Source organism: Eptatretus burgeri, chromosome 17, assembly GCF_056783735.1.
Source record: "Eptatretus burgeri isolate ZD-2024b chromosome 17, Ebu_testis_v1, whole genome shotgun sequence".
Classification (NCBI taxonomy): Eukaryota; Metazoa; Chordata; class Myxini; order Myxiniformes; family Myxinidae; genus Eptatretus; species Eptatretus burgeri.
Genome location: NC_140977.1, coordinates 57,438,737 through 57,453,783, shown reverse-complemented (window position 1 = coordinate 57,453,783; position 15,047 = coordinate 57,438,737). Strand labels below are relative to the sequence as shown.

Sequence of the window (15,047 nt, the reverse complement as noted above, 5' to 3'; positions counted from 1 at the left end):
ACCATTCATTCTCCTCAACAATTATTCATTCTCCTCACCAACCATTCATTCTCCTCACCAACCATTCACTCCCCTCACCAACCATTCATTCTCCTCACCAACCATTCACTCCCCTCAACAATCATTCATTCTCCTCACCAACCATCCCCTCTCCTCACCAACCATTAATTCTCCTCACAAACCACTCATTCTCCTCACCAACCATCCCCTCTCCTCACCACCCATTCATTTTCCTTACCAACCATTCATTCTCCTCACCAACCATTCATTCTCCTCACCAACCATCCTCTCTCCTCACCAACCATTGATTCTCCTCACCAACCATCCCTCACTATCTCCTCGTTATAATATTCCCATCCACGTCCCCACCTCCCATTGGGTCCTTGTCCCCTCCGCTCTCCATCCCCCATCTTCCTCTTCCTCTTCCTCCTCCTTCGATCGCAGCCGGTTTCCTCTCACAGCGATTATTCCGCTTCCCCTTCCATCCTCCTACTCCCCGTCCCTTCCCCTTCCCTCCATCGCTCCACGCCGCACTCTTCGTGTATCCATTCCTCGCTATCGTCCTCCTGATCTACACGGTATGTTCGACCGACGGAACGTGTATACCTGTCGACTTGTCGTTTTGAGCACCGGACGGTGAAATGTGACCATAGATTTCGTGCAGACAAACACACACTGATTAATGGACACACAACTACACGTGTGTGTGGACGTGTAAAACTGCCGATACGTGTCGCTGTCTCTGTCTGTCCATCCATTTGTCTCTGTGTATCATGCCGTGTCTCTCTGTGTATTCTCATCATGTATCTGTGTCTGTCTCTGAGTGTGTACATGTACGTTTGTACCTGTGTCCCTCCCCGTACGTGTCTCTGTGGGTGATGTTTAAAAGGCCGTGAAGAGTGAGCGTCCTTCCCCTTCGAGGTTGTTGTCTTGGGGAAATCTGTGGCGAGTTCACATCCTGTCAGGGTGTGTGTGTGTGTGTGTGTGTGTGTGTGTGTGTGTGTGTGTGTGTGTGTGTGTGTGTGTGTGTGTGTGTGTGTGTGTGTGTGTGTCAGTCCGTGATCCTGGAACCCAGTGGATGGGGCGAGTGTGTCGGTTTAAACACACAGAGAGAGTTGGATTTTTCAATGATGGACAACGTGTTACATGCGGTGGTTTTCGGTGAATACGTTTCAGTTACAGGGATTCCATGTTCATGTGTTCCAGCGGATATGGTGGATGTGGTGGATGAATTCTGGTGGATGTGGTGGATGAATTCTGGTGGATGTGGTGGATGAATTCTGGTGGATGTGGTGGATGTGTTATGGTGTAAGTGGTGGATGAATTCTGGTGGATGTGGTGGATGTGTTATGGTGGATTTGGTGGATAAGTTATGGTGGTTGTGGTGGGTGAGTTCTGGTGCATGGGGTGGATCAGTTGTGGTGGATGAGCTCTGGTGGATGTGGTGGATGAATTCTGGTGGATGTGCTCGATGAATTCTGGTGGATGTGGTGGATGTGTTATGGTGTAAGTGGTGGATGTGGTGGATGTGTTATGGTGTATGTGGTGGATGAGTTCTGGTGTAAGTGGTGGATGAGTTCTGGTGTAAGTGGTGGATGAGTTCTGGTGTAAGTGGTGGATTTGGTGGATAAGTTATGGTGGATGAGTTCTGGTGGTTGTGGTGGGTGAGTTCTGGTGGTTGTGGTGGATGCGTTCTGGTGGATGGGGTGGATGAGTTGTGGTGGATGAGTTCTGGTGGATGTGGTGGATGTGGTGGATGAGTTCTGGTGGATGTGGTGGATGAGTTCTGGTGTAAGTGGTGGATGAGTTCTGGTGGATTTGGTGGATAAGTTATGGTGGGTGAGTTCTGGTGGTTGTGGTGGATGAGTTCTGGTGGATGTGGTGGATGAGTTCTGGTGGATGTGGTGGATGAGTTCTGGTGGATGTGGTGGATGAGTTCTGGTGGTTGTGGTGGATGAGTTCTGGTGCATGGGGTGGATGAGTTCTGGTGGATGTGGTGGATGAGTTCTGGTAAATGTGGTGGATATTTTTTATTGGATGTTTTATTGCAAGTTCCCCACACAGAGGGAGATGGGGTTTTGTAATCGCTTTGATCTATCTGTCTGTCCATGGGTATGTTCCATTAGCAATCAGCTTTCTATCCCTTGCCAAGCCAATCCTTCCATATTCACAGCTTTCCAAGCCGCTTGGCTAACACATCAATAAATCAAGGGAAGTGCTTCGTTATGTTCACAAGAATGCCCTCCGTCGTCAAATTCAAAACAATTCGACAACCAATGAATTGTTCAGAAGCACATATACACCTGTTATGTGGACTCATAAGTCATAATATCTACTTGTATATTCTCTGCCAACCTGTCTGTCTGTCCTCTGTTCAGGGATGGGCTTCAAAATCAAATTGCCACCATTTTCTTTCGCTCCGCATAGCTCAGCTAGGTTCCGTTGGCCTCTGGTGTGCGTTTCAAGACTGAATAAACATGTCTTCTATCTCTACTAATAGGTGTGTATGTGTGTGTGTTTGTGTCAGTGTGTGTGTGTGTGTCTCCTCCATAATTCCAAAACCATGAAACCTATCAGCCTGAAACTTTGCATGCTTACTAAGAAAACTCCAAAGGAAGTGCACGAATGAAAATTGGGTTCTTGGGTTAATTAAAACAGCCTTTTTCAAGATAATTAATGGCCTTATTTACTTATATTCTTTATCAGGCGCATCCTCGGACACCTCGCTCTTGATGGGTGGGGACTTAATGCGTATCCTCGGGTTATCTCGCTGGGGTCTTAATTCGCCATTTTCTTCGGCCAACTCAACAATGCCTTAAGTTGGAACAGGTCACAATGGTTTATTAACAATAAAGCGCTCAAAATGTTGTTTTTTTCACTTCCCTCACTCATATCATCGAATGCTTCATCTACATACCTACGAATCTCTGTTTACTTCGCTTTTGTAAGCGCTATATTTATTTAATTAGGAGATTGGAGCAATTTCATGCATTATATGATGCAATTTTCCACGATCGACTCTCACGGACTAATTCAAACATAGAATAAAAATATAATTTGGGTTTAGATCACGTGGACTAAATAACTAGAAATCTGCAGTGAAATTTGAAAATGTTAATAAACTGGCGATGCTTCGTTTTTTGCGGGTATGTGCCATTACCAATCAGCTTGCTATCACTTGCCAAGCCAGCTTTTCCTTATCAGCCATTGAATTGGAGTGCTTGCTTGAGTGCTTAAGCCACTTGCCAAGTGCCTGACACTACTTCAGTTGATAGTGGTGCAGTTCGTGTCCCAATGGGATGTACATTTGGCAGTTGCTACAATACAAGGTAGCGGCACATGCACAGCACACACAGACATGGTATATATGGGTGGATTTGGATCTGTAAAGAGACTCTCTGCGGGTGTGTGAGTTCCGGCATGCTTGGTTACTAAATAAGAACAGAGTTCAATTTGTTCAACCACTTTATTAGCGTGGAACGACAATAATCAAACAAGTATTGAACAGGTTGAAACACCCACAACATCCCTGGCTCCGGCTCAGGCTGCGCATGCGCACTGGCACAGGGGACCGTTGATATGTAGAAGTACCGTAAAGTACAATGTTCTCTATCTCCCTCCGAGTCTTTATTATGTTAATAGATAAAGGCTGAGAAAATATTAAGTTTAATGAATGAACAAAAGTTTATATCGCCCATCGTGTGACTATTCCATGGAGTAGTCCTTGTGCCAGGCAGGCACGCTGGTCGCTCTGGTCGATCGGCGTTGACCTATTGCTGGTGCTGGTGGTGTCACATCGGGCCCCAGTGGGGATGGGGCTCTCGGGGTTTCAGGGGCCGATGGTGGCGTCTGAAGGATCGCGCACCTCGGTGTGCCTCGTCCTGGTGCTGCTGGCGTGTCTGAAACGGGTGTCGTCTTGCGCTGGGGTGTGCATACTGACGTCAGTGCCGGCGTGGGCCCCGTTGGCGTCGCAGATGTCACGGGTTCGCTGTCGAGGTCAGGCAGTTGCGGTGTTACAACGGGTGCAGGTACAGTGATGCGGGTTGCTAGATCATCATAGATAGACCGGGGTGGCAGCTGGTCATTGCGAACTGGGCTAAACTTGCGCAGGAATTTCCTGTTCCGAAGTGTGACTCTGCCCGAGCCGTCGATCTTGATCACGTATTGGTCGTGTTGGCGTACCTCCACGATACTGCCTGTCTTGTCCCATTTTTTGGGTGGAATCCTGTCTGGTTCTGTACGCGGACTAGGTCCCCTACAGCAAGTGGCGGAAGGCGTTTGGTGTGTTCTGCCCAGGTGTCGGCTGTGCGGATATGATGTTTGCGGAGGGCCTCCTCCCTCGCTTTCAGGGTCTCATGCCAAGTGTCGTGCGGTCTGTACTTCCCGGGGATAATTGGGATGAAATCGCGTATCGGGCGGCCGAAGACACACATTGCCGGGGAGATCTTCGTGTCAGGGTCAGGCGTGTTACGATATTGTAGTATCGCTCTCTGCACAGCGTCAGTGTCAAGTTCTCCCTGCGGGCTGGTGTTGTCCGTGATAAGTCGTTTCATTGTCTTAACTCCAATCTCCGCGCGACAGTTGCTGTGAGGGAAGGCCACCGATGACAAGCGGTGGTGTACGCCCCATCTGTGCAGGAATGACCTGGTCTCGGTGGAGGTGAACTCCGGTCCCCCATCCGACGCGAGCTCTTCTGGTGTCCCGTACGTCACGAAGGCACGACGTAAGTGGTTTATGAGTCCGGCGGCGCCACCCGTCGACTTTAAGATGATCGGCCAGTTCGAGTATCTGTCCACCGTCACAAGGTAGTGTGCACCCCTGTGTACAAAGAAGTCTGAGCACACTGCCTGAAAGGGGTAAACGACCGGAATAGGTGGAGTTGGTGGCGCTCCAGGCTGTGATGGTGCCATCCGGTGGCAGTGTTCGCAGTTTTTCCGAGTGGCGCTGATGTCGGCCGACATGCCTGGCCAGAATACAGAGGATTCTGCGCGGGCGGTCATCATTGATACGCCCTGGTGGGCAGCGTGTAGGGCGCTCAGCACATCGCCGCGGAGTGAGGGTGGTATGACTACTCGGTCCTTGTATAGGATCACTCCATCTGTCGATGTAATGTTCTCGCGGTACTGGTGATAGTCGCGAATTGTCTCTGGCATCTCGATTTTTGAGTCGGGGATGCCGTTCATTGTCATTCCCTCCAATATGTGCATATCGCCATCGCTGCTGGTGGCTTCCCTGACGCGATCCCATGTTACTGATCGCAATGATTCGAGGCCCGCGGCACACCATGCCAGGTTGTCCTCCTCGACGTCGTCGTCATACTCCAGCTCAGTTTGGCGTAGGAGGGACAGGACGTCGGTGTGCGTGCTTGGTTGGAGGTGGGTCGCTATGGTGGCATTGTCATCTGGAAGGTTCATGAGTGGAGGTCGCGTGGTGCCAACCGGCCTGCGCGACATGGCATCTGCCGCCTTGTTCTTCATGCCCGGGATATGTATGATGCGGAAGCGATAACGCAGGGTCTTCTCCTTGAGGTTCCTGAGGCGGGGGTTGGGTATGTCGTCAAGTGCTCTGTCCGAAAGGAGTTTCAGCAGTGGTTTGTGGTCTACCGCAACGATCAGGTTCTCGCAGGCCAGTACGAAGTAGCGCGCCTTGTCCAAGGCGTCCGCGACTGCGAGAGCCTCGCCCTCTATGGGCGCGTATCTGGATTCTGCCGCGTGTGTAAATCTGCTGCCGACCAGGGTTATTTTCCATCCATCAGTGCAGCAGAATGGTATAACTGGCACGCATCGGCAGTGCTTTTGAAGCAACCAGAATCCGATTCCCTCCTTCGACCAGTCCGTGGCGATGCATGTTGGCTTAGTTTTGTCAAATATGCGGACACCGTGTTCGATTTCTTGTACGATCACGTCTTTCGACTCGCGGAATATGTCCTCTAACTCCATGGACCACTGGAAGCGTTCTCCACTTTTCAGGAGCTTCCGGAATGGCTGCATTCGTTCGGCCATACTAAAGGCGTATGCCACCTGGTTGACAAGCCCGAACCACGATCTGACATCGGTGATGTTACGCGGTTGTGGGAAATCGTGGATTGCTTCCAGGTAGCGGCTGCACGGTCGCACGTCGGTCATGGTGATGGTGAAGCCCGCGAAGTCCACCGTGGCTGCGCTGAAGACAAACTTCTCCGGGTTGAGGATGATTCCATTCCGGCCGCATATATCCAGCCATTGGACCGCCTGGAAGTAGCTCCCCTCAATCGTGTCTGAACATAGTAGCGTGTCATCTACGCACTTGGTCTTGTTACCAATGTCCGCGACGATCTCATCGTATCGTTGTGAGTAACCGTCCCCCGATGCCATATACCCTTGTGGGGCAGATAGGTACCGGTAGCGCCCCCATGGAGTGATGAAGGTCGTCTTGTGGCGGACGTCCTCGTGTAGGCGGACGCTATGGTAACCGTTCCATGCGTCGAATACTGTCTTGCGCTTCCCGTTAGGTACGCGTCTCGCCTGGTGGAACGGGGATTGGGTGTGGTGGGTCTCGCGGAACGCATGCTTGTTCAAGGCCTGAAAGTCGACGGTGCGTCACGGCTTGCCATTCTTTTTCGCGCAAATTACCATGCGGTGACACCATGTCACCGGCGTGCCGACGGGTACTTCCTCCAACACGCCGAGCCGAACGTCCTGGTCGAGGCCTGCTTTTACCTCATCTTGCCAATGTATGGCCACGGAGATGGGAGTGTGATGGGCAACCGGTGTCGCGTTCTCACTGAGCATAAGACGTAGTGGCGGGCCGGTCATTCTCGGTAGTGGCTGGTGTGGGCACGTGTTGAATGTGCTCTGAGCATACATCCTGAGTAAATGTGACTGTAGTGCCTCTCTGTTGGCCTCGGTCGCTGGCATGGGGAGTGCGGTCGGCTTGGTCGGCGGCTCCGCGCGTCGCGGGCAGTCGCACAATTCCGAGGTCGTCAGATTCACCTCTCCGAGTGTCGGGAATCTGTCCGAGATCATTCCCAGGTCCATGCAGGCCGCGCGGGAGAGGAATATGCAGTCTGAAGAGTCCGTCACGTACGCGATTTGGCGCGTCTCCAATCTCCGAGCGTCGTCACTGTTACCGGCGAATCTGACTACCACGGCTCCGAGGATACGAATTCCTTTGTTGTTTGCGGCCTTCATGGTCATGGATACAGGTATGAGGTCCTCGGTACTCAGGCCCATTTGTTGGACGACTTTAATGCCGATCAGGCAGCTCTGGCACCCCGTGTCTGCCATAGCGGGTAGGGTTACCGCGCGGGTGTGTTTCAGGAGGTTAAAACCCAGCGCTTTGTAATCCTCGCGCTTGTTGGTGAGAGTGAGGTTGACGTATGGCTGCGGGTCGGATATGCGTTTCATCCACTTATCGCACATATCATCGTACAGGTGGTGAGCGAGGGGAAGTGCGCGCATTTCGTCCTCTGTGCTGGCCATGGTGACCGTGCATAGCTCGACGAAGGCTGCCGCCTGCTCGTCGTACATCCCGTCGGTCTCCTTAGATGGGGGTCTTGCCGATCGGCCGCCCAGGCACGCCTTGTCGAGGTGATTCTGGCGGTCACACTTCCGGCACTTTTTACCGTATCCGGGGCACTCGGCGCGTCTGGCGCGCCATTGAGGCGTTTTGCCGTGGCCCACCTCGCCGCAGTAGATGCATACTCCTTCGGGCTTGGCCTTCGGTTTTTCCGGCCTGGCTCCTACTCTGGCGCGGACGTCCTGTTGCTTTCCCCGCCGATACGAACTACTGATCGCGTCCGTGCTCTGAGTGTCAAGCAGGCGCGATGCCGAGCGTTTTCCAGACTCTTTGGCCTCGATATACTCTATCATGTCCTTTAATGGCATGTCCTGGTTCTTCTCACCGAGTAGGTCAAGTTGTATTGCTTGGTCCGCGATGCCACGGGCAACCACGTTGCGCAATATCTCTTCCGTGAAGTCGTTGACCTGATCGCACCCCGCCTTGGTGCACTTCATTTCATACTTGCACGTGTCCGCCTGCCCCTTGATGCGGGCGTGGAACGACCGGACGGGCTCCTCGTGTCCCTGCCGCATGTTAGACAGGGCCACTCGAGCTACCATCGTGTTCTCCGTCCGGACGGCGAGCGCCTTCATGGCGGCGAGGACGTCTTCTTCATCGCTGCCCACGAGGCTCCTACCCGCCGCGCGAGTGAGGTCCTTTCTCAGCTCCTCCTCACAGCACTCCAGGAGCTGCGCGACTATGTCGGGTCTGACAAGCTTAGTACCTGTTTTGTATTCGCCCCAGCGGGTTGTGAAGTACGACCAGGCCTCGCCCGTTCCGGCCAGTGCTATGGAGGGACGCTTGAGTTTCTCCATCCTGGCATTCGAGCTCGCCGCCCTGGGGGCGGCGACGTGCACAGTGGCGTGTATACTCAACATGGCCGCCACCACTGCCGCCTCTGCGTGTGTAGCCATATAGTCACAACCCTCGATTGGGCACTCTGCTTCCACCGGCGCCATAGGAACAGTTATTCTGGAGTAAACGTTCTATTTTCGGTGATGCACACGTGTGTACAGTGTCCTGGGGGCAAAGATTGGGTACAGTACCCGAGAAATCCAAACTCACTGTCGACCTTCCCGTGGTCCGTTTTCACCCAGTCGTGTCCTCCTCAGCACCGACGATCCTTACTCGACTGCATCAAGTTGTTTGATTATAAATAAGAACAGAGTTCAATTTGTTCGACCACTTTATTAGCGTGGAACGACAATAATCAAACAAGTATTGAACAGGTTGAAACACCCACAACATCCCTGGCTCCGGCTCAGGCTGCGCATGCGCACTGGCACGGGGGACCGTCGATATGTAGAAGTACCGTAAAGTACAATGTTCTCTAGTTACGGGAGGCGTGGTGGCAAAATTTCATCCCATGTCTTATGACGATGATAGGTGGTGGAGGTTTAACTTTTAACCTCAGCATTCTACGAGCGATAACATTTTACTTTATCCTCATGACTGTTTCTCAAGCAATGTTTTTTTTTTTTTTAATATGAATCAGGTGTGATTTACAGATTATGTTGTTTCTCTTTTAGGGTTTCAAAGTAAAATATATTTGATAACACCTCATTTCCGAGCCGTTTCGCCGTATTTACATGTTTTCTCAATTACAGAGCCAAATTTTTTCCACTCTTCACATGACGATTGGCAGCACATCTCGTTGAAACATCTATAATGCAACATTGTTTTTATAATTTGTTCATTGAAATTCCCCCAAAACAAGGGTGAAAGCTACTCAGGGTTTTTGGGTTGTACACAGTACATACTGTAGTCGGTAATCACACTGACTCCAATCAGACGGTACCAAAAAATTGCTCATGTCGGCCAAGCTCTAATGTATAGTGTGTGTGTGTGTGTGTGTGTGTGTGTGTGTGTGTGTGTGTGTGTGTGTGTGTGTGTGTGTGTGTGTGTGTGTGTGTGTGTGTGTGTGTGTGTGTGTGTGTGTGTGTGTGTGTGTGTGTGTGTGTGTGTGTGTGTGTGTGTGTGTGTTGTTCATAAAGCATAAGATATTGTTCCAGACTCAGGGTTTGAGGTGAAACACTCGGGTCCCTCTTGAATGCCCGTTGCTGAGGCCACCGGGCACAGATAACTCTGTGCACAGGCAGGTTGCTAAGCAACCACGAACGCCGATTGGCACTGCCAATCCAGGCAGGGTTACACTACTCCGCATGATACCTTACCTGTGAACAGCTGAACCAAATGGGGTTTCGTGCCCTCAGTTCACACCCGCATTACTGTCGAGCAATACAGTGAGTGTGTGCTGGCTCACAAGAGCAAATTAACGAGGTAGAATTTCCCGGCGAAACGAATGTGCGGACCATGCTGGACCAATGGGGAAAAGACGAACACAGACAAATCGCTACATTTATAAGCAATTTATTTATAAGCAAGGGTGAGGAAAGGTCTTATTCACAAGTGTACAGCAGGGAAAGCAAGGATTCATGTCAGGTGGCAAAAGGAATGCAATTATTTACAAAAAGGAGACACAGAGCAGAGCTGAACCGATGTAAAACTTCTACAATCTTAAATTATATTACGCATTACATGCGTCATCGGACACACTCCCAAGGAAATTGGATAGTTTAGAGAGAGAAGAAGTTGAGGTGTACGCAACCTCTTGTACTTCGCGTGGCTGACGGACCGAGGAAACCCAATCGCTTGGGGGGGGGGGGTGAGGAGTGAAGAAAACTGGTGTGTCTATGATGCGTGAGTGAGTAGGAGGTGCAAATGTGATGCAGGTGAGGTGCAGGAGAGGAAATGTGAAGGAGTGCGAATCGATAATGCTCTTTCATTGTTTGTTTTTTTATAATTATTTTTGCATACCAAGTCGAGGCTCGTGTAAGAGCTAATACAAAGAAACATATAACAAGGCTGGAGCCAAGAGGGGCAAGAGAGGGAAGCACAAAATAGTGGGGAACAGACACATTAAGAGATCTGTGGAAGGGAGTGGGATGGGGTGGGGAACATGGGGAATACAAGCTGTACATTACAGGGATTTTCAGGAAGGAAAACAGGGAATTTGAAGGAGGTGGGTTTGGGGTGGATTAACGGTGGTAGAAAAGATCGTGGTTTTGGATGGGGGAAGATAAGAGATGGTGGTGAACAGCTGTTTTGAAGACCTGGAGGGAGGAGTGGGATAGAGGAGAGTGTGGGAGTTTGTTCCAAAGGTGGGGAAAAAGAGGAATGAAAGAGTGAAGGTGAGCAGTGATTCTTGATTTTGACAGTTTCACCACAGGGGGGAGTTTTGGCCGACTTTGAGTGCCTGCAGAAATATAGGGTTTGGGGGGGGGGGGTCAGAGCACAGACAGAGCAAGGGGGTACAAGGCCAGAGAATAGATGGCAGAAGACAGAAAGACCACCGACCTGCCTGTAGTGAGAGAGTGAGAGACCCAAAGACTCAGCCTCTTCACTCGAGATACCAAGGATCCTAAAAGCCTTGGTTTCCACAGCGTGAAGTCGAGCTAGGTGTGAGGCAGGGGAACCACCATAGAGGGGAGAGCAGTACTCCATCAGGCTGCGAATGAATGCTTTGTATGTGGTGCGCAGATGCTACCCCGAGGTGTAGCCCTGCCGCACCAGACTCCAGAGCCGAAAAGGCCTCAGTTGTTCCCAGCCTCAGCCGCATAATGTGGAGCTCCTTGATTTATATGGGGTGAAGTGCTCTCCGGCCATGAACGTGCGCTGGACTCCACTCAAGCGCTGTTATGTAGTGGAGCACGAGGGTTACCCAGTCATCACTGAATGAGTCCCAGTGTGCACTTGTACTTTGAGCTACATGCCAAAGTGTTCTGACTTGCAGATACCTGCAATGTCCTCCATTCCCCGGCATCTCAAATGACGATCGTGAGTGTCCAGGGAGCTGACGGCAGTTATGGCCATTGTAGTGAGGGGTGTTCATGCTGGGGTGTTCATGGAAAGGTCGTTGAAGCGTTGGGAGCAGTTTAAGCAATTGTGGTGAAGAGGTCGGGCGGGCACAGGTTATTGTGGGGATTTTTAGGGGGCATTGTGGTGACTATGATTTGGGTTGCAGTGTCGTGGTGAAGATGTTGAGAGTTTGAGGTGAGGCATCTGTTGGTTAATGGCGTGCAGTTTAAACGGGACTGCTGCAGTATATCTTCATGACCTTACTGCCTCGCCCGTGGTGTGCATGCATGGTGGGGTTAGTGTGTGAAATAAAGTAAAGTAAAAAGGTCAAAGAATTGCAAATGGAATTAAAGAGCTCACTGAAAGCCCTACGCAACACATATTGTCCCATTTCCCCATCAGACATAATGGAAGGGCTAACTGAACAAATAATAATGAAATAACTGGCTGGCGATCACTATTTGTTAGGCTAACTCCCCTACCCCCTCTCTCTCTCTCTCTCTCTCTCTCTCTCTCTCTCTCTCTCTCTCTCTCTCTCTCTCTCTCTCTCTCTCTTTCTCACTCTCTCTCCCACTCCCCCACTCTCGCACTTTCCCACTCTCCCACTCTCCCACTCTCCCCCTCTCCCACTCCCCCACTCTCTCACTCTCCCACTCTCCCACTCTCCCACTCTCCCCCTCTCCCACTCTCCCACTCTCCCTCTCTCCCACTCTCCCACTCTCCCACTCTCCCACTCTCCCACTCTCTCTCCCACTCTCTCTCCCACTCTCTCTCCCACTCTCTCTCCCACTCTCTCTCCCACTCTCTCTCCCACTCTCTCTCCCACTCTCTCTCCCACTCTCTCTCCCACTCTCTCTCCCACTCTCTCTCCCACTCTCTCTCCCACTCTCTCTCCCACTCTCTCTCCCACTCTCTCTCCCACTCTCTCTCCCACTCTCTCTCCACTCTCTCTCCCACTCTCTCTCCCACTCTCTCTCCCACTCTCTCTCCCACTCTCTCTCCCACTCTCTCTCCCACTCTCTCTCCCACTCTCTCTCCCACTCTCTCTCCCACTCTCTCTCCCACTCTCTCTCCCACTCTCTCTCCCACTCTCTCTCCCACTCTCTCTCCCACTCTCTCTCCCACTCTCTCTCCCACTCTCTCTCACCCCCTTGCTCTCTCCCTTCCCTCTCTCTCACCCCCTTGCTCTCTCCCTTCCCTCTCTCTCACTCTCTCTCCCTCTCTCTCTCTCTCTCTCTCTCTCTCTCTCTCTCTCTCTCTCTCTCTCTCTCTCTCTCTCTCTCTCTCTCTCTCTCTCTCTCTCTCTCTCTCTCTCTCTCTCTCTCTCTCTCTCTCTCTCTCTCCATCCTCTTCCTCCTCCCTCTCTCTCTCTCTCTCTCTCTCTCTCACCCCCTCGCTCTGTCTCTCTCTCCATCCTCTCCCTCCTTGCACTCTCTCTCCCTCCCCTCCTGCCCCCTCTCTCTCTCCCCCATACCCTCGCTCTCTCTTCCATCCCCTCACTCTCTATTCCATCCCCTCGCTCTCTCTTCCATTCCCTCAATCTCTCTTCCATCCCCTCACTCTCTCTCCCTCCTCTCCCTCCTTGTGTGCTCTCTTTCTCTATCTCTCTCTCCCTCCCCCTCCTCCCCCTCTCTCACTTTCTCCCCCTTCTCTCTCTCTCCCATCCCCTCACACTCTCTTTCATCCCCTCGTTCTCTCTTTCATCCCCTCGCTCTCTCTTCCATCCCCTCGCTCTCTCTTCCATCCCCTCGTTCTCTCTCCCTCCTCTCCCTCCTCTCTCTCTCTCTCTCTCTCTCTCTCTCTCTCTCTCTCTCTCTCTCTCTCTCTCTCTCTCTCTCTCTCTCTCTCTCTCTCTCTCTCTCTCTCTCTCTCTCCCCCCCCCACCACCTCACTCTCCTTGTCTCTCTCCCACCACCTCACTCTCTCTCTCTCTCACCATCTCGCTCTCTCTCTCCCTCCTCGCTCTCTCTCTCTCTCTCTCTCTCTCTCTCTCTCTCTCTCTCTCTCTCTCTCTCTCTCTCTCTCTCTCTCTCTCTCTCTCTCTCTCTCTCTCTCTCTCTCTCTCTCTCTCTCTCTCTCTCTCTCTCTCTCTCTGGACATGGACATATCTGGTCAGTGGTTATCTCCGAACGTATCCGGACAATGGTTGTGTCTTGACGGTGGTTATCCCCATACGTGTCTGGACGGTGGTTATGTTCGGGCAGTGTTTGTCTCCTGAAGTGTCAGGCTGTTAATTATATCTGGAGAGCAGTTTTTCTCCTTACGTGTCCGAGCGGTGTTTGTCTCTGGACGGCTTGGCTCTGGACACGTCCAGGTGGTGTTTGTCTTCAGACATGTCCAGCCGGTGTTTATGTCTGGTCAGGAGTTGGTCTCTGGACATGTCTGGGCGGTTTTTGTCTCCGTACGTGTCCGGGCGGTGTTTATCTCGAGACAGGAGTTTGTCTACAGTTGTGTCCAGGCAGTGTTTGTCTCCAGACAGCTTGGCTCCGGACATGTCCAGGCAGTTTTTTTTCTCCGGACATGGCTGGGCAGTGTTTATGTCTGGACACGAGTTTCTCTCTGGACATGTCTGGGTGCTGTGTGTCTCCAGACGCGTCTGGGTGGTGTTTGTCTCTGGACATGTCCGGGCAGTGTTTGTGTCCGAATACGTACAGGTAGTGTTTGCCTCCAGACGCGTCCGAGCGGTGTTTGTCTCCGATTTGGTATCGTATGACCGGTAGAAAATGGATTTCATAAATTATATACTTTGTTTCCATCTTCATTGTTACTCTATGCAGAAGCATTTTGATGAGACAGTGTGAATCGTAATTAACGCTCAACTGCATGCCTGCCTTCCCTTCCTCTCACCTCACGCTGCCTTCCCTTCCCCCACCCCTCCTCACTCACTCTTCCTCCCCCCTCACTCCCCGCCCCCACATCCTCACTCTTCCCCCTCTCTCCCTCCCCCACCCCTCCTTTCTCCTCCCCCCACCCCTCTCTCTCTCCCCCTCTTCGTATTCCTGTCAGCGAAGCGACGGATTGTATTTCCTAGTGTGTATATCCATATCTATCGTATTTTCTGTTTGTCTGTCTGTCGGTCCATCGATAGAATCAGTCCCACCGGTAGTAACCCCATCATATTGCATGCCGTTGGAATCCTCTTGGCAAATGGAGATGCAAGAAAACATTTCCAAACCTACAGGGCAGGAAGTTCAGGGTGGGGGGAATGTAAATGTGAATTGTGTAGTGCCACCCGGTGATAGCCAGTATTACAAATTATCTTACCGAAATTACCAAGCTCACAATTCTGGCTTCCAACAACCAGACTCAAAATGTTGTCCATCCAGAGGCACTAAGTACTCATCATTGTGTATTATTGCCTGTTTGCCGATTATTTTATATTAAACTAGCAGGGGTACCCAGCATTGCCGGGCAACGTCGGGTCCCTCTTTCCACCCCACCCCTTCCCCTGCCTCCTCCCACCCCACCCTTGAGGGACAAATTCATTGATATAGGTGAAAGAAATGATGCTATGGATGTTTATCCTCGTCGCCATGTCATGAATCTGGGGTGTGTTCAGTTGCCAAGTTTCTTGTAGAGCTCTTCCTAAGTGGCTTAAGCACTCAAGCAAGCACTCAAATTAGACACTGTTGATAAGAAATGTCTGGCTT

General features: G+C 51.4%; 1 protein-coding gene across 5 annotated transcripts in view; it reads left to right on the top strand.

Moving 5' to 3' along the window:
- The first annotated feature begins 422 nt into the window (after window positions 1-422).
- The window catches only part of LOC147010209 (neuron navigator 2-like), a 74,949-nt gene continuing 60,324 nt past the window's right edge, over window positions 423-15,047 (top strand). For 3 of the 5 annotated variants that reach the window (XM_085860756.1, XM_085860755.1, XM_085860752.1), the window contains exon 1: window positions 424-578. The gene's annotated coding sequence lies outside the window, so the exon portion shown is untranslated. Of the gene's footprint in view, window positions 579-15,047 lie in introns of all 5 variants that reach the window. The other 2 variants (XM_085860754.1, XM_085860753.1) reach the window with 1 other exon arrangement.